Source organism: Triturus cristatus, chromosome 6 (assembly GCF_964204655.1).
Source record: "Triturus cristatus chromosome 6, aTriCri1.1, whole genome shotgun sequence".
Taxonomy (NCBI): domain Eukaryota; kingdom Metazoa; phylum Chordata; class Amphibia; order Caudata; family Salamandridae; genus Triturus; species Triturus cristatus.
This window is the reverse complement of record NC_140589.1, coordinates 297,030,007-297,050,785: the sequence shown is the minus strand read 5'-3', so window position 1 is coordinate 297,050,785 and position 20,779 is coordinate 297,030,007.

Here is a 20,779-nt window from a genome sequence, read left to right as displayed (position 1 = left end):
CAACCTTCTTGTAAGAAATTTGGTAATTGGTTGAGTAGGGTGAAAGCCCTACTCTTACAGCAAGCACGATCCTAGTCAAATTTGCGTTTATCGTAATTTCTCATAGATAAATGTCGGGCTGAGTTCGTGAATGTCGCTTTTGTAACTTTTCAGATACATTACCTCTCCAGGCCTTCATCCTTTCCCAGAAGCCAGCTCTCCAGTTGAGAACCACTATATTTGCCCTTGTGTGGAAAATCCTCCGATCGTTAGGTACTTGTTGGCCCCTTCATTCTGAGAGCATTCAGTAATCTTTGCATACTGATTATGCCATCTCTCTCTATCTGATGGGCTACAAGGTTGCACTACTAACGGTCTATTTCTGTGGTTGTTGTCCAGGCTTAGATTAGTTTTCTATTTGGGTCCATCTCGTTTTCTGCACTCTTTGTCTTTACTATTGTCCTGACTTAGGGATAAGCTTTTCTTATTCTTACTTATTGGTTGCATGTTGATTCATACATTTGGGCATATTGTCTTTAAAAAAAAACACATATATATGTGTTCTGTCCTCCCTCAGTTTCTGCACCTTATTCCAATTTTTTATGTAACCCTTAAACTCTCTTATTTAACCCTATTGACCGATGGCAAACCTCTTTTGACAATTGATCTATTTAATATAGGCTTTATTGAAGTTTTTGGCATTCCTTATTGACAGATTGTAAACTATAGCCTTACACTGTATTATTTATTTATTTATGTTTTTGACCCTTAACCTTACTCGGGCAAGTGAACTTGTACATTTATACATCTGTATATATTCTTTCTATTTTGTCCATTGATTTTTTTCTATGTCTACAGGTGTGCCAGTCCCACTTCACCTGCCCTCCTTCGCCCTGATGAAGGTGCAGCCCCTGTTGGGGTTTGTACACCGAAACGCGCGTTGGCCTTCTTAAGCCTATTTTGGCTGCTTAAATTGTGCTCATTGGTGCTTTTTAAACTGTGTTGAAACTTTATCCATTGAATTTGAATTGTGGAATTACGTATATGTTTCCATTTTTGTGTATTGATGTGATGTGGTGCATGATGTTGCTGTTGAATGAATGCTAGTATGATTGTGCTGTCTTGAAGGAGCCTTGTGGGACTGTTAGCAATTTTATGTATAGGAATTTTGTAATGTTTTGATATCCAATTTTGGTTTTTGATGCTAACCAACACACGTAAAAAATCATGGTACTTACATATATAAAAATGATAAAATAAAAAAAATTATTAAAAGATCTATAAATCTATCTGTATCATTACCTGGTTGTCTTGGTTTGCCTATTGGCTGTGGGTATTAATTGTTCGGATCCTATTTAGGGCCTTGTTCTCTTATCAATTTGTGGCAGGCACTCTCCTCTCTCTTTTCAGTGTAGTGCCTTGAAAGTGTGGGTGAGGAGTGTGAACTGTGCTTCGAACACAACCAACACGCAAATGAGAGTATGCCGGAATGACAAATCCAAAATGAAAACAACAAAAGAGAGCAGCCCGCCCCAAAGCGGCATAGAAACTACAACAATCGAGAAGGCAGTGATTGAAAAACTGATAAAAAAGGGCCGGAAGGATGGGGCTCCAGGCCCAGGAGGCATCCCTCAAGCCCTGTTCAAGGACGACGTATCCTTCTGGGCTGGGAAGCTAAGTACTTTATTCAATGCAATTTGGCTGAATAACATCATACCGCCTTCCTGGCGGGGATCCATTCTTGTACCAATCTTTAAGGGTGGGGACAAACAATCACCGAGGAACTATCGCCTCATCGCCCTCATCGACAATGAAGCTAAGTACTTTGCGGGAGTTTTGCTCAATTCACTTAGGGACTGGGCGGATGACAATTTTGTTATCCCACCGAATCAGACTGGGTTTACAAAAAACACAGGTACATCTGTCAATCTTATGACCCTCTCCTGTCTGATTGACCAAACAAAGTCCAGCTCCTGCTCACTGTTTATGGGTTTCATTGACTTTCAAGCGGCCTTTGACAACGTGAACAGATCAATGCTCTGGAAGAAGTTGTCCAGTCTCAACATTCCAGCCAACCTCCTAAGAGCCCTACAACTTTTACATCAGGATACATGGGTCAGGATTAAGGTCGGAGACGGCTCTAAACTATCCCGCCCAATTCCAACGGGAAAAGGATTAAAACAGGGCTGTGTCCTGGCCCCGACACTTTTCAATTTATTCTTATCCGATCTTCCAGAAGTCTTAAATAAGGTAAATTCCCACGCCCCTAAAGTAACCGGCCTCCTGTTGTCAAACCTTTTATATGCCGACGACGTGGTTCTGCTGAGCAAAACAAAGATCGGAATGCAAAGGCTCCTGGACGCCACTCTCGAATATTAAAAAAAGAACGATCTTGTGATCAACAACAAAAAGACCAAAATTCTGGTGGTTCGTCCAGGGAAAGCCAAGAACCAGTCCTGGACCCTGAACAGGGAAAGCATAGTCGAATCCAGCTGCCACAAGTACCTTGGAGTCACATTCAACAACAATGACAAATACAAATCTCAACTAGAAGAACAGAAAAAGAAGGGTGCTGCACTCGCCTTTGCAATTGGCTCAATTCAAAAGAAACTACGAGGTCCAACTCTTGCACCCACACTACAGGTCGCCCAGGCGAAAATCATTCCTACCCTAACCTATGGCAGCGAAGTCCTCAAAGGACTAGACTGCTGCCAACTGGAAAAAATAATCTCAAAGATCTACAGATTAGTGTTCACGTTACCTCCTCAAACATCTCCGGCACAAATCAGGCTTGAATTTGGAATCTGCCAGCAAACACTTGCAAGAGCTATGAGTTTCATCGTGTGCTGTCACAAGCTACGGTCATCTAAGGAGGGAAGTCTAGGCATCCACCTGTGGGCTAGTCTTGACACAGGTAAATGGCAAGCCGGATACAACTACCTGGCAAAAGGCCTAATCACCTTAGGTCTAAATGATCTCTGGAATATGCACATAACCCAGAAGGAATTTAAACGGCTAGCGAATAAAAGCACAAAACATCTCTCAATAGTTGAAGACAAGGCTCGTCTAGCCAAAAGAAGTCACGGGTGGCTGACGCTGCAATCATACGCCTTGTCGACCTCACAACAGTATCTAACCGTGCCCTTTTCTGTACGCACAAAATTAAGTTTCCTAAAATTGAGACTGGGAGTCATTAACTTGTTGATGCATTTGCCTAAATGGAAAAAAGAACGTGGAAGCGTTCTCTGCCGACTCTGTGGGGACCAAAAAGAAGACATTATACACATCATATGTCTATGCCCAAAACTACTGACCAATAGACGGTCCCTTCTCAAACATCACTGGAACACAAGAAAGATCAGAACTTGCAGAGAAGCAGTGTTGGCTTGCTTTGATCCCAAGAACATCAAACTAAACTGTGCCCTGGTAAGGTTCATGGCCTACGCTGAAAAAAAACTTTGTGAGGGATCCCCCGTTAGCAATCCTTTGTCGCCATAACGTCCTGGCAGGCATAACATTTTATCCCTCAGTTCACAGGACCAATTTAGTCTCTTTTAAATGAAAAATTTCTTGTCATTTTAATTTTGTACTTGCAATGGTTTTTTTTCAAATCACGCAATAAAGTATTATTATTATTTTTATAACTGTGCTCGTTTGTGTATGGGTAGCCAGTGAAGTTCCTTCAGGTGCAGTGTTATGTGAATGCAGCATGGGAGGCTGAGAGTGGTTTTGGCTGCCGAGTTTTGAATGGTCTGCAACCTTCTTGTAAGAAATTTGGTTATTGGTTGAGTAGGGTGAAAGCCCTACTCTTACAGCAAGCACGATCCTAGTCAAAAAGAGACACAAAAGGTCACTAAATTAAACTGGGCTTAACCTTCTGGTAGATTGGCACAAAGCAGTCAGGTTTAACTGAGAGGTAAAGTGTAAACGTATTCATGTACCTGGCCACAGCCAAAATATGCATCCTCCACCAAAGGAGGTCATCCACGCCTCCTTCGCAGGAGGACTTGACAGTGGCTACGATCCAAACAGCGTCGTATGAGCATGTTATTTACAATCTGCAGGACCAAGCGGAGGTGTTCACGCAGACGTGGGCTCCTTTTTTACAGGATGATCCTTGAAGTGAAAGATACCACTACCACCCCCGTTACATTCCAGCCCAAGCTCCAAGGCCAGTAAACCTGCGAGTCTCGCAGACGACTCTCGACAAACACTTGGGAGAGCCTGGGCCACCCCACCCTTGACACCTACACATTGCTGCTCTCCCCCCTTTGCTGCACCTCCCTGCTGCCTTTCTCCTTCGTGGCCTTTCCCCCCTCTACCCACCTCTGCATGCCCCCCTTCCCTCTTTTCTTTTTCCTTCCTTTCCCCCACCCCTCCCCAGCCTCCTCCTATGCCGTCCCCGCCTCCTTCCTGGTCTCCCCCTTTTTACTATGATCCTCCCCACCATGTCCCCTTCCCCCATACACCCCTTTCCACACTGCCTCCGTTTCTTCCCCTCCCTGTCCTCTCTCTCTCTCCTTTCCCCGGACACGCAGGTATGTGGACAGGTACGCAGACCCCTTCGACGTGGGGACCCACCACCGCATTTACCCTCCATACATTCTTGCGAGGAACCCATCCCTCTCTCAACGGTGGGCCATGGAATGCACTGGCATGGTTTCACAGGGTCCCTTCCTTTCTCCAGCGTGCGACCCCAACCCTACTGTCCACACCACTTGGTTAGCAGGGATGCATCTTCTCCATCCCCCCCACGGCAACTGGCTGTCTGGACCCTTACACACACCCCCCTTCCAAGTGGGCCTCTGGCCAAATGGCTCTTTGACACCCGATATATTGGGAGATCTCTAGCACTAGGAATATAGGCTTCATCAGTCATTTGTGTAATGTGCCTTTTCCCCATACCCTTCTCTTTCCCCCTCCCTACCAACTCGCATTGTATTGCTTATTGTTTATGTAGTCAAGTCAAGTCAAGTCATAAAATTTGTATAGCGCACTACGTACCCAGAGGGTTTCAAGGCGCTTAGGAGGGGGAGGAGGATTATTTGTCAAATATCCACGTTTTAAGCTGCTTTCTGAACGCTAGGTGGTTCTGGGTGAGGCGAAGGTAGGCGGGGAGTGAGTTCCATGTTTTAGCAGCCAGGTATGCAAAGGATCTGCCTCCCATGGTGGTCTTGTTGATGCGAGGTATAGTGGCGAGGGCTTGGCTGGAAGATCGTAGTTGGCGGGAGGGGGTGTAGAAGGACAGTCGAGAGTTGAGGCAATCTGGTCCGATGTCGTAGAGTGATTTGTGTGCGTGGGTAAGCAGTCGGAAGGTGATCCTCTTATTGACGGGTAGCCAGTGGAGGTCTTTAAGGTGATCAGAGATGTGTTCGTTGCGAGGGATGTCTAATATGAGCCTGGCTGATGCGTTTTGGATTCGTTGGAGTTTCTTCTGGAGCTTTGCGGTAGTACCCGCGTAGAGGGTGTTTCCGTAGTCCAGTCGGCTCGTGACTAGAGCGTGGGTAACTGTTTTCCTTGTTTCGAGGGGGATCCAGCGAAATGTTTTTCTGAGCATGCGAAGAATGTTGAAGCAGGAAGAGGATACGGCGCTGACTTGTCTGTTCATTGAGAGTGAAGAATCCAGGATGACGCCTAGGTTCCGTGCGTGGTCTGTCGGGATGGGTGCTTTTCCGAGGGCTTCAGGCCACCAGGAATCGTCCCATGCAGAGGGGGATGTACCTAAGATGAGGACTTCAGTTTTGTCTGAGTTCAGTTTCAGACGGCTTTGTTTCATCCATTCGGCAACTTCTTTCATTCCTTCGTGTAGGTTAGTTTTGGCGGTGCTAGGGTCATTGGTGAGAGAAAGGATTAGTTGAGTGTCGTCCGCGTAGGAGATGATGTTGAGGTTGTGTCGGCGTGCGATGGCCGCGAGGGGGCTCATGTATACGTTGAAGAGGGTGGGACTGAGTGAGGATCCTTGAGGGACGCCGCAGATGACTTCAGAGGCCTCGGACTTGAATGGAGGAAGGCGGACTCTCTGGGTTCTTCCGGTGAGGAACGAGGTGATCCATTCAAGTGCTTTTCCTTGGATTCCGATGTTATTGAGGCGTTGTAGAAGGGTGCTGTGGCAGACTGTATCGAATGCTGCAGAGAGGTCGAGGAGGATGAGGGCGACTGTGTCTCCGTTGTCCAGTAGAGTTCGAATGTCGTCTGTTGCTGCGATGAGGGCGGTCTCAGTGCTGTGTTTGGCTCGGAAGCCGGACTGTGAGGAGTCGAGGGATTTGTTGGCTTCGAGGAAAGCGGCGAGCTGGTTGTTGACGGCTTTCTCGATGACTTTGGCCGGGAATGGAAGAAGCGAGATGGGGCGGTAATTTTTGAGTTCGGTGGGGTCCGCTGTTGGTTTTTTCAGAAGGGCAGTGAGTTCGGCGTGTTTCCAGTCTTCTGGGAAGGTAGCGGAGTTGAAGGAGCAGTTGATGACGTCTCGGAGGTGCGGTGCTATGACGGAGTCTGCTTTGTTGAAGATGTGGTGAGGGCATGGGTCTGTGGGGGATCCTGAGTGGATGGAATTCATCAGGCGGATGGTGTCCTCAGTGGAGATTGGGTTCCAAGCGTTAAGGGTGTTCACGGGGGGAAGGTGGTCAGCAGATGGTAGGGTGGGTTGGTTTCCGGGTTGGTTGTCAAAGCTGTTGTGGATGTCTGCAATCTTGTTGTGGAAAAAAGAGGCTAGGGAGTCGCAGAGGGTTTGAGAGGGGGTGATGTCGTTGGAGTTGGCCGAGGGATTGGAAAATTCCTTGACGATGTTGAAAAGTTCCTTGCTGTTGTGAGCGTTGTTGTCAAGTCGATCCTTGAAAGCTGTTTTCTTGGCTTTTCGGATCAGTTGGTGGTGGGTGCGGGTGGCGCTTTTGAAGGAGTCCTTGGTGCTGGTGGTTGGGTCTTTTTTCCAGGCCTTTTCAAGGGAGCGGCAGAGTTTCTTGGACTTCTTGAGATCATCGTTGAACCATGAGGCTTTCTTGCTGCCAGGTTTGCTTTGACATTTTTTCAGTGGAGCTAAGGTGTCGGCGGTGTTGGATAACCATAGGGTGAGGTTGGCGGCGGCTTCGTTGGCGTTAGAAGAGAGGGCTGGGGAGTTTCGAAGGAGCGATGCGGAGATTTGGTCCGTGGTGATTTTGTTCCAGTTTCTTTGCAGGGTAGGTTGGGAGTGGATGATGGGTTTCGGCTTGTTGTAGATGAAGTGAACGCAGCTGTGGTCGGTCCAGCGGAGATCCGTAGTGTGGCAGAAGGAGATATGATTGCTGGATGTGAAGATGGGGTCGAGTGTGTGACCTGCGATGTGGGTGGGGGAAGTGACTAGTTGTTTAAGTCCGAGGTTGGCGAGGTTGTCCACGAGGGTGGAGGTGTTGTGGTCGTTGGTCTTTTCAAGGTGAAAGTTGAGGTCTCCCAGAAGGATGTAATCTTTGGAGGGGAGCGCGTGTGGGGTGATGAAGTCCGTGATGTCTTCACTGAATTTTGTGCGGGGTCCTGGTGGTCTGTAGAGGAGAGTGCCTCTGATTGTTGTTTTGGGGTCGATGTGGATCTGGAAGTGAAGATGTTCGGAGTTGGCGAGATTGACGTCAGAGCTGGTTGAGATGCGGATAGATTTCTTGTGGACGATGGCGATTCCTCCTCCTGTGTGGCTGGTACGGTCTTTGCGGGTGATCTTATAGTCTTCAGGGATGGCAATGGTGATGTCTGGTGCGGAGGAAGCATTCATCCATGTTTCCGTAAGGAAGGCGATGTCCGGGGAAATGGTGTCTAGTAGATTCCATAGGTCAATGGCATGCCTATGGACCGATCGGGTGTTGAGAAGGATGCATTGTAGGTGGTTGGGGTCGGGAATCTGTGGTGTGGACGTAGCAGAGATGTTGTCGGTGCCGCTGAATTTGCAGGAGTAGCAGGAGAAAGGTCCATGAGTGTGTCCAGGAGCGGCTTGGACGCAGTTGGGGGCGCGACCGGGGTTGAGGGCTAGGAGGGTGGCGGCATCGTAGGTGATGCGGGAGGGCAGCGCAGCGCGAGGGGCAGGGGGTCTGGCGCTGGGCGCGGTCCAGGCGCGGACGGGCGTAGACGGGCTTACCTTTGGCGCACCTTCGGCGCGGGTTGGGCGCGGGCGCTGCGCGTGGGCGCTGCGCGCGGGAACTACTGTCATATATGGATAGCGGAGGGGGAGGGGCGAGGGCGGCTCAGCTGGGAGGCGTGGCGGGCTCAGGGGAACACAACAACAGCAGGATCAAAATGGAGGGGAGGTCAGAGCAGGGCGCCGGGGGAAATCACACACAACAATGCAATCAAAGCAATGTAAGCGCTGTGGGATAATAGCGCTATGAAATTACGAAGCTTACTAAAAATGGAGCTATGCAGATATCACAACTTGGTTACAATGCAGCAATACGATACCACGCTGTGAGGAGCAGCGAGGGGAGCGATCACTCAAGGCGGAAGCAGCGAGTGAATCACAGCGCTGCGAGGTTTGGGGAATGCTTTTGGGTGCTTGTGGGAGGGCGGCTCAGCTGGGAGGCGTGGCGGGCTCAGGGGAACACAACAACAGCAGGATCAAAATGGAGGGGAGGTCAGAGCAGGGCGCCGGGGGAAATCACACACAACAATGCAATCAAAGCAATGTAAGCGCTGTGGGATAATAGCGCTATGAAATTACGAAGCTTACTAAAAATGGAGCTATGCAGATATCACAACTTGGTTACAATGCAGCAATACGATACCACGCTGTGAGGAGCAGCGAGGGGAGCGATCACTCAAGGCGGAAGCAGCGAGTGAATCACAGCGCTGCGAGGTTTGGGGAATGCTTTTGGGTGCTTGTGGGAGGGCGGCTCAGCTGGGAGGCGTGGCGGGCTCAGGGGAACACAACAACAGCAGGATCAAAATGGAGGGGAGGTCAGAGCAGGGCGCCGGGGGAAATCACACACAACAATGCAATCAAAGCAATGTAAGCGCTGTGGGATAATAGCGCTATGAAATTACGAAGCTTACTAAAAATGGAGCTATGCAGATATCACAACTTGGTTACAATGCAGCAATACGATACCACGCTGTGAGGAGCAGCGAGGGGAGCGATCACTCAAGGCGGAAGCAGCGAGTGAATCACAGCGCTGCGAGGTTTGGGGAATGCTTTTGGGTGCTTGTGGGAGGGCGGCTCAGCTGGGAGGCGTGGCGGGCTCAGGGGAACACAACAACAGCAGGATCAAAATGGAGGGGAGGTCAGAGCAGGGCGCCGGGGGAAATCACACACAACAATGCAATCAAAGCAATGTAAGCGCTGTGGGATAATAGCGCTATGAAATTACGAAGCTTACTAAAAATGGAGCTATGCAGATATCACAACTTGGTTACAATGCAGCAATACGATACCACGCTGTGGTTTCATTCCAATATAAAATTACAACACCAATTTATGTTTGTAGCAAACAAGCGGTAATAAAGTGAAAACACAACACTAGAAGCCATTACAACACTGCTATTTCCACGCAGGGCCTTTACCACGCAGGTATTACCACGCATACACTGGTGCCACGCATAGCCTTCACCACGCATTTTTTTACAAGGTACTTGGTGAGGGCATATGCTGGTAATGGCACCTGCTTGGTCAAGGCTATCAGCGTCGTTAGAGGAGCGAAGAGATCCTTCCACTTCCTCTTGATGACCTGTGCCTCACAAGAGTTGACTCGTTGTGCTGTGACGTCTATGATAAAATCCTTATCACGCAGGCAGAGTGTAGTAGATTCCTTCATTCACGTTTCATCCTGGAAACGTGTGTTTTGCTGTCTTTGCAACATCTTTGTTCAGGTCAGGCATGCTCTCTTTTAAAATCGCTGACAACCACCGTCAAAGCTGAGTACACCTCTAGGATAAACTGCATCTGTTTATTGGATGAAGAGTTCCCGTTTCAAATTAGGAAATAAAACACTGGACCATTTAAGCAGGGGCCTAGATTTAGGGCTAAGGGCAGAGTCAGGTATTTTTGAAACAGGGTGGGGGGCACGCAGGGGTCAGGATTTAGGGCTTCGGGCAGGAACGAGTATTTTTTTTTAACAGGGCAGGGGTCACGCTGGGGTCAAGATTTAGGGGTTAGGGAAAAGATGAGTATTTTTTTAACAGAGCAGGGGGCGCGCTGGGGTCTAGGCTTAGGGCAGAGACGGGTATTTTTTTAACAGGAGAGGGGCACGCTGGGGTCTAGACTTAGGGCTTAGAGCAAGGTCAGGTATTTATAAAAAAGGGCGGCCTTTACCATACATGCTTTACAACAAAATACGTTGTAAAAGCATGCGTGGTAAAGGTTATACGTGGTGAAGACATTTGCGTTGTAACGCATGCGTGGTAAAAGCATGCGTTGCAACGGAATACGTTGTTCCATCATGCAACCAAAACATCCCAAAGCAATCTAGAAAGATAAGAGTAAATTTTAATAAATACAATTATACCAGAATGACAAAAGTCCAATCAGTAGGACCAGTGATGTAATTTCTACATTTTAGGTAAGAATAGCACCTAAAACACAAAACACCACTCACAGTCATCTGGTTGTGCTAGACTGGGGGAAGTCACAAATTCAGGCTGACTGTGTTGGAATGCCGGCTGGATAGAGGGCCCTGGTTAGCCCGCTGTAAAATGTACGTTCTCAAAGTCCTGGGGCAAGAGTTCTATTCAGGCGCGAGGAGGCCCCAAGGAGCAGGGGGGAGCGCCGTAGAGGGTCGTCACTCTAGCATGAATAACAAGCCTGGCGTAGTGAATGGTCGTCACTGTACTGCAAAGATCAAGTTGGGTATAGCAGATGGCCATTGCTGGAGCTTCGCGTTGGCGTTCACTGGGGGCTGTCATTGCTGTAATGCAAAGTGCAGATCTCGCATTGCCGTTCCTTGCTGGCGGTCATCAAAGTGCAAAGAGTCGAGTTGACTGAAGCTTCTCGTTGGCAGTCGTCACGGCAGCAGAGTCTCGGCACGAGCGGGCCAGTTCATGGTCACGGAGAGCCCAAAACTTTAGGATTTCACAGTTTCTTGTAGATGAGTGCACTCTGATGCCATTTCAAGGTGCAGGACATGGGGAGGCACCTCTTGGGGATTAGACTCTCATTCTTGCAGAGGCCACAGGGCTCAGGCAGGTTAATTTACAGTTCAGGTAGGCCCAGTGTAGCAGGTGAGCTGGGCAGTTGCAGCGAGGCCTCTTGAGCTGCCTGTGTCCCTGTAGCTCAGAACAGGAGGTCAGCCAACTGACCCTTGGAGCCACTCAGGCAGCCTGGGATGAAGGGACCAAGTTCAGACTTTCTTCTCAGAGATCAGGGCAGGACTCAAACAGCAGGAGACTCCTCTGGGCAAGAAGCGTAGTCCTCTAGGGAACAAGGCAGGCCTATAGCAGGGTAGTCCTCTGGAGAGCAAGGCAGACCTCATGGAGACCACAATAATCATGGCAGACCTCTGGGGAACAAAGAAGTCCTTCCTCTTGTAATGTCTGTAGATCCAGGAGTGTACTCAGGAGGTCCAATATTTATACCTGGTACCAGACTTTAAAGTGGGATGATTCCTACACTTACAGGTTCTGGAACATTCTTACCTTCCCCTGTCAAGGCTTCAAGACGTCTGGGGTGACAAAAGATTAGTAACATGTTCCTCTGTGTGTGCTAGTGACAAACCCTTCGATGTGTAAGTAGGGTAGGGAACAGCTTCACCCCTAGCCATCATAGCCGGATGGCCCACCCTGCCTACACTTCGTCCCCTTTGTCTCAGTGTCTGGGAGATATTCACAAACTCCGATGTCACAGGGCACAGGGCTGGAAGGCAGCAGCTAGGGCCCTACAAGGAATACACAGGGCACTGGACACTGGTTCCAGCCAGCAGGGTCAGAGCAGGAAGGAGAGGGGCACCCTGGGCACACTTACACAATGGTATTTACGAGAACTAGACATGGTACAAGGAGCTCCAGTGTGGCATTGGATCCACCCTGCCCCAAATAAGAATAAAGCATCATGAGTAATAGTACTTTCCTAACTCAGCGTGATCCTTTTGCTGAAGGCCCAAACAACATGACATCTGGCGACGAGGATGAGATAAGATTGCCCATAAGGCCCCTGAAGGTAGCGCTACCACGAGGCTGCTGCCAAGCTTTCACCCGGACTGCTCGCCTGTACAAGGCAAGTGAGTCGGGCCCTCCAGAGACCATAACCCAACGAGTGCATGCATACCTGCCGCAGTGAAGTACCCCAAAAGTGCATTGTGAACTCGCTACACTAAAGTGCTCCAGGATTAATTCAGCGTGAACGCAGCTAAAAAGGAGTGCCCCAGAAGACATTGCAGCTGCCCAGAGGTCTCTGGAAAGCTGCAATGTCTTGCAAGTGTGCATCTTACAGTAAGGCAGAATCAAGTCAAACCTATAGAGGCGAACATCTTGAAGTCAGGCGAATCCATGTCTCCACAGGAAACAGCCTGGGTGACAGTATTGAAGTCAGGCGAAAAAACGTGTTCCCCTTAGAAACAAATGAGAATCTACATTACAAGGTCAGGCCACCAAAGTACATGAGGGCATTGGTCATCTACAGCAGCAAAGGACTCGACAGATAGCCCCAGTCAGATCAAACAAAGCAAATACACGCAGACATTGTAACCAGATATTTTATCATGTCAGGGGAAGACATTCCCAACCTCCATATTTCGCCATCCTCTGTCATTCTACTTCTCTGATTCGCACACGAAGGGTGCCAGGTGGGAGAATTGAATTAGGTGTTTTGAGCATTACTTAAAAGCCACCTGAAAGAAACACATAGATGAACAAGCCAGGTTCCTCAACCTTGTGGGAGTCAACGTGGAAGACCTGTTTGTCACATTCCCACCTGAATCAATAACAACATACAAAGGTCTGATCAAATGTCTCACAGACATCTAAGACCCACAGAGGAATGTTGATTATCAACAATATACATTCAATACAGCATACCAATGACCGGATGAATGCCTTGATGATTTTGCGATCCGTCTGCAGAAAAAGGTGGAGGCAATAAGATTGCACATCATTGAATGATGCTATTTAACTGGATTCAGAACAAAAATACTCAAAGAAACCTACACGCTTTACAAGATACTAGCTATGGCGAGGACGGAAGCCAGAGCCACATTGTACGCCATTACCATGGAGAGTGGTTGAACAGAAACGCTGGAACAAGTCCACCGAATGGCGGGGACAAGTAACAAGCATGACAACAGGACCCTGCTGCTGACCAGGAATGGGAAAACATGCGCCCATTGTGGATTGGCATACCCTCATGTCGGTGCCTGCCCGATCATGGGGCAAAAGTGTAGGACATTGAAAAGGGAGAATCACTTTGCGAGTGTCTGCCAAGGTGGAGTCACAAGAGCGGAAAGAGGGTGGTCTGAGAGGCCGAGAATTAAATCGAGTCATCATGTAGGTCCTCAGACTCCACCACCACCTCAGTGTGCAGGCGGCTGATCAAAACACATACAGCTATTAGACAAGCAAGACATCAAGAAAACAGCAAAGGTGGACCTCAAGGAAGGAGGTCATACAGTACGTTTTGTGCTCGACAGCAGGGCCACATGCAGCATCATGTGTGCATCAGAATATGACACAATGCGTCTAAAACCACAACTGTCACCCTCAAAGGTTGACGTCTTCTCATGGAGTGTAAACACCCAGTAACAAACGTAGGCAAGTTTGTGGAGATGCTAATGTATGATGACACCTCAGTGCGAGAAAAGATAAATGTACCACGCAGAGACATCATGGCACAAGTCATGGTGCTGGTGGCCATGACTTACCATGTGTCAGGGAATCACAATATCCTGAAAGACTTTCCAACACTCTTTGGGGGGCTTGGCAAACTGAAAGACATGCAGGTCACCCTTCACATCAATGAAGCAATAAAACCTGAGGCTCAGCATTATCACCGGGTTCCAGTGCACCTTCATCTGCAGGCGGAGGAAGAATGAAAGAGCCTACTAGCACAAGACATCATTTAACCAGCAGATGGGCCGCCTCTATGAGTATCCCCCATTGTCGCTGTGCCAAAGAAAAAAAACACAAAAACTATGCATCTGTGTGGACATTCGTCTACCGATCACAGCCATAGAAAGGGAAAGGCACCCAGGGACCCACCTAAATAATATGATGATCAGTTACTTCAATGGTGCATGCTTGTTCTCTAAACTAAACCTCTTCAAAGGCTATCACCAGCTGCAACTGGACCCTCAGTCATGCTACTTCACCATATTTTTCACACACCTAGGGCTATTCCACTACAAACACCTAAGCTTTGGTGCGTCCTCCAAAGCTGAAATATTCCAGGAGATGGTGAGGAGGGTGATAAGGCTCATAAAAAACTGTCTAAACTACAGTGATGACATTCACATGTTCGGCTGCACCAAAGAAATATACAACATTGCACTGAGAAATGTATGCATTCAGCTGGAAAAGGCTGGTTTGACGCTAAACGAAGACAAAGATGAGATGGAGAAAGACAAACTCATCTTGTTTTGGCTCATCTTCTCCAGAACTGGAATGCGACCAGATCCAAGCAAAGTTAAAACACTACACAAGACAACGTCCCCTGCGGATGTTGCAGAAATTTTGTAATTTTGAGGGCTTGTGAGCTACTGTGCTCGGTACATCAAGGACTTTGCCCCTGTGAGTACCCCACGAAACAAGGGCAGCCGTTTATTTAGACCTCAGCATGTCAGAAGGCATTTGCTGACATCCGGAATACAGTCACAGCTATGGACCACCTCGCTCACTTAGATGCTTCTCTTTGCACGGAACTCACTGTGGATCCCAGCCCAGTAGGTTTGGAAGGCATTCTAGCTTAACACAAGCCTGGTTGTGATACTTTGAGGCAAATTGTTGCATATACAAGCAGCAGCCTAACAGAAGTGGAAAAGGCGTACTCTCAACCATAAAAAATGAGCCTAACAGTGGTGTGGGCATGCAAGCACCATCACATGTTCATATATGGGAAGCCATTCACAATAGTGACGGACCACCAAGCATTACTCATGATCTACAGCAATCCAAAGGCAAAAATACCACCTGCATCGAGCAATGGGGGATACGTCTGATGGACTATGACTTGAAAATTGTTCACAGAAGGGAGAGAACACAACCCTGCTGATTACACGTCAAGACACCCTCTCCCAACAACCAGACAGATACCCTCCATAACTGAAGAGTACATCAACTTTGTGCTGGGCCAAAACATGCCACCACAGATTACAGTGGATGAACTGATACAAGGAACAATGAAAGATGCTATGTTGACAGCGGTGAAGCACATCAGGAGGCAACAGACGTGAAGACACATGACAAGCAATAGCCAGGTCGGTGAAAATGTCAACAAGGAGGAAGTGCTTGTGTTCAAACATGTACAGAAGAATTGTCGAAAACGGAGTTGGTGACAAACAGTCAATTTGGTGCATGAAAGCCACAGGGAAGTGGTGGCCAGAAAAAAGATGCTGAGGGAAAAAGTATGGTTCCCAGGTCTTGATTGGCTGGTGGAAAACATGATCCTGATCCGTCACCTCTGCCAGACTACAGGGAGGCCGACCAAGCTAGAGCAACTACGCATGTCAGACCTCTCCTACGCCATCTGGTCAACACTGGCCACTGATTTCTATGGGCAATTGGACACTGAGGGGTACATCCTGGTCATTGTCGACGAATACTCTTACTTCCCTCTAGTGCGCTAAGTGTCGTCTACCTAAGCAGAAGCAACCCTCTCTGTCCGGGATGAGATATTTACAGCCTGGGGTGCTCCCTTGAAATTGATAATGGACCTCCTTCTCAGGGGAGACGTTTCGCACATTCATGGCTTACCTGGAAATATATCATCAGAAAATAATGCCACTATGGCCACAAGCCAATGGCATGGCGGAGCGCTTAATAGGGAACATCAAGAAAGCAATTCAAAGGGCCAACTTGACACAAATATCACTTGGCCAAGCACTATGCCAAATTCTGCAAGACAAACGCAATGCGCCGCACCACTCCACAGGGCGATGCCCGTCAGAACTAGTACTGGGAAGAAAAAGCAGAACGTGGCTGCCTCAGTTGAAAGACAAAGCCTCGCCAGACTACAATAACAAACTTATGCTTGACCAGGAGGAAAAGTTGAAAAGACTGGTAGACAGGAGACATCATGCAACTCCCTCAAAGCACAAACTGGGAGATGTAGTGCTTGTGCACCAGAGTCTAATACGGAAGTCAGACAGTCCCTTCTTAAGTCAGCCACTGACCATTACATCTGTCAAAGGGACAATACACAATGCAGCAGCAGGGTCCTACTCCATCACCAGAAACATCTCTCACTTCAAAGAATTTCTGATGTTGGAACATGATGAAGAAGAAAGGAATGAAGGCGTCCATGCAGCTTCGGAGTGGTGCCCCTATTGGGGCGGAGGAATGGGCTCTGTCTGCCAGTGCTGGGCCCCATCAGGAAAGCACGAGGATGAGGGACCCAATAGCTGGTAACCCCAAACTTGTCAGAGCCCACACCCTTGCGAGTGATTCAAAAGCCCACAAGACTGATTGAGGAAATATGACATTGAAAGAATGTGATGTTGTTTTCTCTCTCTCTTTTCAGTTTTGCATATTGGTTTACTTTGAGAGATGTGTTTGTTTTGTTACCACAGGAGGGGGATGCCACAGGGCACAGTGATGGTAGGCAGCAGGTCACTAGGCCTCTGCATGGACAGTGCTGGATACCGGGCACTGGTTCCAGCTAGCGGGGCGGAGTGGGATGGAGAGGGGCAGCCTGGGCACTCTTACACCTTGGTATTAGGTTAGGTTAAAGGCACTCTGCTTGGCCTACAACTCATTTCAGGGACCAAGGCCATTTATGCTCAAGGATAAGCTGAAACGGCATATCCCAGGGAGGACGCTACGATCAGGGTCTGCTATGAACCTTGTAGTCCCTCCCTTCAGGAGAGCAACCTGGGGTGGGAAGAGCTTTTTTGGGACTACAGCGCTGATCTGGAATAGACAACCCTTGGAACTAAAAGCTGCTCCCTCGCTTTCTATTTTTAGAAAAGCCTTGAAACCTGGCTCTTCTCTTAGGGTTAGGAGATATCATGAGTATCTGCAAGGATTTCCAGATTTGCAGATGTATCCATTTTCATTGCACCAAGACGCCCTGGAGCAGGAGTTGGGGCTTTATAAATCTCTCATTCCTTCATTGAGGAGAGCAAGACGCAGGACGAGGAGCTCACGCGTGGCATTGGATTCACCCTGTTCCCAAACAAGAATAAAGCATCCTGAGTTGTACTACTTGCCTGACTCCTCATGTTCCTTGTGCTGTGGGCACAAACAACATGACACCCAACAGCAGAGCCATTCACAGTCATGTGAACCATAATACTGGCAGAATACCCAAAGGACAAAAATGTCAACATTCTAAAAGTAGATAAGTACATGTTAAGAGAATGCACTCCTTCCCTTAAATAATTTATCATTTTGTTAAGCTTGATGTGTGAAATGCTTGTTATGAAAAAGAACTCTTGAAAGGCACATTCCTCCTGTACCCGACTGTTGCACTGCTGAAAGGAAAATCATTCCTGGGTGAACCACTTCCTCCAAAGTTACGACTTTTTCCATAGTTTGTCCATCATAATCCAAAAGGTTTGTATCATACATCTTCCTGTATACTTCACCACCACGGAGACAGCATGTTTGCATTATAGTCCTTTATTAAACAGTTTCAAATGCCTAATGTTGCTGATCCAGGCTTTAACAGAGGCACGCGAGGTCAAACATGTTTCAAAAGTGGGCTTATTTCATTTATTACTCCCAATGCATTTCGAATATTACAATTCTTCGTCAGGGGTTCACGAAAACAGATAGAAAAAAAACAGTTCAACTAGGTGCTCAATCTTACTGTGTGCAAAAAACGCTGCTAGTTACCATATCACCTCCCTCACCTCACTGAAAAACCATCCAATATTGCCACTAAATGTGAAGCCCCCATCGTGCTCAAAACCTTTTTCCAACAATCAGAGTACTTCCCCAGTTTTACCAACTAGTACAATGAATCACAACTCCCTCCCCACTAACAAATTCCCCAAACTCCAGGCAACCCTCCATCTCTCACATTTGCCTTCTAAACACCGCAACCGGCAGTCTAACCTCTTAATTCTCACTTCACTTCCTCTTCCCAAAGATCGTAGTCACTTTCCCTGTCGCTAAAACCGTTTAAAAAGAACTCTCCCACCTGTATCCCATCAAGCCATGATTCACTGCTCACCCCGTGCCCTATTGCTATGCAATAAACTATAAATCCCACAATGCACTCCCCTAGTATCACGAGAGTAAACACAGTAAAAAATCATGTCCATTCCCTGATACCCAACATTTATCAAAAACATATCGCATTGTGAATAACATAATATGCATAAAAAGTACACCATTCATCAAATTCTTGCTCGAAAAAACATAAATAAAAATGTTTGGATATACGTTTGAATTAAAGGAAACCATTAAAGCACCAAAGTTCAACTGCCACACCACTCCGATGTTGTTGTTAAAAAACATTTCATTTAGACTCTAAGCGTTCCACTCCGGGTGTTCCTTTTTTCTCTGTCTCCGTGATGGCAAGTTCTGGCAAACTGGAACGGTATGGTGAGCAAAAAAACGATGGATTTAGGCACAGATCTCTGTACTGGGGTGAATGTATGACATTGTTCTGCATTCTGTCCATCACTGTTGTTTTTGCATTTGTCACCCCGAGTGGGAAGGGTATGCCCAGACATGGGTCCCGTGCTCTCCATTCCACTGGAATCAAGCTATCCTGGCTGAAGAGAGGTGAAACCCCGAAAACGCTCATAGGATGCTTGTTTCCAGTCCAGGGAAGACCTGGATTGGCAGTTCAGGCTGGACTGTACCCATGAGGCACAGGGTCAAGACTGATTTGCATATGGCTGGGTTCAAACTGGAACCGCATGGTGAGCAAAAAAACGATGGATTTAGGCCCAGATCTCTGTACTGGGGTGAATGTATGACATTGTTCTGCATTCTGTCCATCACTGTTGATTTTGCATTTGTCACCCCAAGTGGGAAGGGTATGCCCAGACGTGGGTCCCGTGCTCTCCATGCCACTGGAATCAAGCTATCCTGGCTGAAGAGGGGTGAAACCCCGAAACCGGTCCTAGGATGCTTGTTTCCAGTCCAGGAAGGACCTGGCTTGGCAGTTCGGGCTGGACTGTACCCATGAGGCATAGGGTCAAGACTAATTTGCATATGGCTGGGTTCAAACTGGAACGGCATGGTGAGCAAAAAAATGATGGATTTAGGTCCAGATCTCTGTATTGGGGTGAATGTATGACATTGTTTTGCATTCTGTCCATCACTGTTGTTTTTAGATTTCAGGAACAGGCAGACTTTTGTCAGAAAACCAAACTTTTCTACACAGTTTTGGCATTTTACTGGGGCATAGCCTATTTCTCGTATTTTTTGTGCTTTCAACCTCCTTCCAGTTAGAGGTAGAAATGGGTGTACAACCAATAACGGATCCTGGAGAACTATACATTTCTGAAAAGCAGATACAATTCGGAACTCAGCAAGGGGTCATTTGTGTAGATCCTTCAAGAGTTTTCAATTGAAACTAACAATTGAAATAAAAAACGTATTGAAATTGAGTTGGAAAAAATAGCCATTTGTGCCAACATTTTCACCTTTAACTTCTTCTAAGTATGGTTGATTTTTTAAAGCAATATACCATTACATCTGTTGGACCCTTCTGGTTGCGAGGAAATATAGGACTTGTAGGTTCACCAAGAACCCAAAATACGCAGAGCCAATAACATAGCTGATCTTGCAATGGTTTTTCATTGTGTACCGTATATGGCAATTCATTTGGTAAAATATAAAGAGTGAAAAATATGCACCAAGGAAACCTATGTATTTACAAAATGGGAAAAAAAAATTGGGGCATATTCTCAAGGATCTATCTGCGAGTTAACGGCACTTTATCTCTGTCAAAGTCGCGATAAAATTATCGCCCCATTTAGAATCTGGTGCAAACAGCCGATATCACCAGTTTACCTGCGATAGCAGCCGCAAAAAACATCGCCACAGATGAGCCCGGCAACTATCGCTAATGAGATGCAGAGTAGGCATACCCAATCAAAAGCCGCGACAACACCACACCGCAACATTCACACCGACCAGCCAGATCAGCAATAAGACCACAAAACAGGCAATACGGTGCGTTAGCAGCAGGAAAATAACACCTGTTCTGACCCGGTACAAAGTCTGACGACAACCTGCACCAGTAAAGGGAGCCCAGCCCACAGCCACACCGGAAAAACAACAGATGCCATGGAGCTACTCATCATGCAGCTCGGAGCCCCAACAGGCACACAACACCCACCACCACCACCCCCAGGACCGCCACCCCCCCCCCCCTTCCCCCCTTCGGACCTCCCCGGACTCCCACAGAGGCAGTGCAGACAAAGACAGCGGACCTTCAGGAAATGCACCAGCCTCACAGACTTGACACCAGAGAATGTCATTGCCCATTACAGACTCAAATGGACAACCATCCTCCGCATCCTGAACATCATTGCCCACTGGCTGACTGTACCAACACAGCGGACAACCAACATCCCTCCGCAGACAAAGCTGCTGGCTGTGCTGCACCTGTTGGCCTCTGGGACATTCCAACCAACAACCGCCAGAGTCGGAGGAGTCTCACAGCCAGCCCTATCCAAGTTCCTCAAACCTGGCCTGAATGCCACCATCACCTTGGTACCCCAGTACCTATACTTCTCCCACACTGTGCAGA